A 3,015-nucleotide genomic window follows, 5' to 3' on the forward strand; every position below is an offset into this window, starting at 1 on the left:
GTATCTCAGCTGTACATTTATTTCCAGTGCTCTGCATTGTTCTTTGGATAGTGGTAGCACTTTCAGTTGTTACATACCTCAGTGTATATTAGTGGAATAGTCTTCATTTTCCTTAAGGTCATGGAGAAGGGTGTGGCTTGACCATGTCTAATAGGGGGTACTTTCTCGCTTTCCATTCCCACCCTCCAGTGTACATGCTCTTTAGCAAATTAAAAAACAAAACAAAACAAAACAACAACAACAAACATGGTTTATTTTGTCATTCAGTGCTGTTAAGTGCTCTTATCTGTAAGAACTGTTTCTTAATTATATGTGATTTTAGTTTGATAAAATATAATGATTACACTCCCACAACTGTTATCATGATCTAAAAAGTTAACTGTGAAGACGGGAAATAACTTTAAATTTTTTCTTTACTCATGATAGTGTGCATATGTGCCTATGAGACATTGACAGAGAGAGAGAGGGAGGGAAGGAGAGAGGAGCACCCTCCACAGTGTCTGGTCATGCCACAATCTCCTCCCCCGGCCCTTTAGCCCATGGGATCTTAGGCGCTTGCTTAGGCGCTTACCCTGTGCCAGATTATTTTATGCTTAGGCGCTTGCTTGTGTGTTTCAGGCTGGCTGGGTTAGGAATTCGAACTCAGGTCACCATGTGGGATCTGGTCTTTTGTGCAGTACATGACCACTGCTCCACTGAGCTGGCCCAGAAAGTAATTTATAGTTAGGTGGACACGGTACCATGCCTGTGAATTGGGTGTTGTAAACTTTTGCTTTCATAATTTCCCTTTCTTGAATTAGATATTTTATATACTTTTTTTTGGGGGGGGGGAGGTTTTTTGCTATAGGGCGCATGCGCTTGACAGACAGACAGAGGGAGGCAGAGAGACAGAAAGCGAGAAATCACCCCCCAGGGGGATGGCCACGCAGCAATCCCTTCTCCTCTATTCTCCTCTTGGGATCTTGGGCACACACGCACACACGCCCGGTGTGAGTTTAAGCCACTGGGTCCAGGATTCGAACCTTGGTCGACTACGTGGGAGTCCAGCGACATAGCCATTATGCTAACTGCTGGTTCCCCAATATTTTATATTTTTTTAATTGCCAGAGGTCGTGTGTACTTCTGGGAGGTGAGGGGAGTGGGAGCAAGCACTCTCAGGGGTGTGTGGTCACACCGCAGTCCTCCATGTCTCCATCCTGTTGGGATTTAGGGGGCATCTCTGCACATGTGCCTCATGGCTGGGACTTGGGCTGGGACTTGAACCACGGTTTGCCATGTAAGTTCTAGCTCTTTTAGCCAGTAGACCGTGGGGCAGGCCCTAGATGTTTTAATTTCTAAAGATACTAGCCTTATGTAAGATGTCAGTTATTCATATTTTTAACAGGCAGTCAATATGGTCAATATGGTATAGTGCTGGACAAATCAAAATCCTAGAGCTCTGGGATTTTACTTTTGAAAGGGACTTTAAGAGCCATCTAATCCAAAAGTTCTTATTTTGCAGCTGAGCTGGGGACCTTTGCCAAAGTCATTGCCAAGGACCTTTTCATTAAAAAAAAGTTTACTTCCGTAGAGGTCTGTTTGCTTTGGTTAAAGTGTTTGTTTACAAACTTCACTATGTAATGTTGTTAGCTGAAGTAACTAAATTTGGAGTATACATTTGGTAGTTGTAGTAAGCTTATTTATTTAATTCAAACAAGCATTTACTCTGTGCCAGATTATTTTATGCTGAACATAAATTAACTCTTTTCATCCTCACACCACTAACATAACAATACCAAATATAAAGTAGGTGCTGTTATATTTATAGGCATAAATGAGATTCAGTAGCTTGCCCAAGTCACAAATATTAGGTGGCAGGACTGGGATTTGAGCTTGTGCAGTCTGGCTCCAGAGTTCATCACAGCTCTGCTGCCCATCTCCTGGGAGTTGTATAAAGGATATCACTGCACTCTGGTACAGCCTGTGGTTGTCCTTGGTGTTAACTCACAGCACCCTCATTATAAAAGGATACATCTCCCCTTCACTGTGTTCTTTTGTCCTCTTATCATCAGAACAAATGTCAAAACTAACTTTGGACCAGTGGTAAGAATGTATCAGGATTATCAAGTTTTATTTATCTGAGGTCCATAAAAAATAATAAAGTTTATTTCACATAACATTTTGTTTTATCTTTTTTCCTTAAAGACCATTTCTGTGCAGATTAATTTTTATTTCAGTTGTCACTAGAGTTTTCTGATTTGCAGTTTGGGGATTGGTTGCGTGCCTGTTATAGAGTGCTTTAACTTGACAATAATGTTCCTTTCCTTGAATTGAAAGATATAGGTGAGGATAGAATGTAACTGGTTTAAATAGCAGCTTACTCTTTGTAAATTTCTTTTCTGAATGATATAGACAGTACTGTTCATTTGTTTCACTTACTTGTGATTCAGCATACCTTTGAATGCCTACCATGAACAGTTCATGCAGGCTTTAGGTCCTGTGGAGGATTAAGGCAGACAGAACAGAGATAGGAAAGAAAAGTTTTTGAAACCCTCCTCCTCCTTTATTTAACATTCACTATTTCAAAAAAATGTTTGAGCATTGTGAATCTTTGAGGAACAATTAGGTGTTTTTTGGGAAAAGCTTATTATTATTTGAGATTGTGATGGTTCATTTAAAATATCTTTATATTCTGAGTCTTGGAATGATTGAATTCCTTTCAGGAATAATTTTCACCTTAATTTCAAACTTCTGGATTCATTTTACACCTAGAATAATTTACCTAAAATATATATATATTGAGTGTATGTGTGTGTTGCATGTATGTTAGTCAGAAATGTTTCACATGTGTTTGCCAGTGATAAGGGAAGGGGGGAGAAAGACCTCCCTGCCCCCATGGGGCAGGGGTACGTTGCAGTCTCTGCTCCTCCATTTTTGGGCATGCATGCATGTGCACTTTTTTTTTTTAATTATTTAATTTTATTCACCATCATTATTATTATTTTTAAAATTTGACCAAAGAGAGACAGAGAAAGG

General features: G+C 39.7%; 1 protein-coding gene across 1 annotated transcript in view; it reads left to right on the forward strand.

Moving 5' to 3' along the window:
* Nucleotides 1–3,015, forward strand: part of KAT6A (lysine acetyltransferase 6A) — a gene marked incomplete in the record, with an annotated part of 128,345 nt that overhangs the window by 5,345 nt on the left and 119,985 nt on the right.

Source organism: Tupaia chinensis, unplaced genomic scaffold (assembly GCF_000334495.1).
Source record: "Tupaia chinensis unplaced genomic scaffold, TupChi_1.0 Scaffold000061_1, whole genome shotgun sequence".
Lineage (NCBI taxonomy): Eukaryota > Metazoa > Chordata > Mammalia > Scandentia > Tupaiidae > Tupaia > Tupaia belangeri.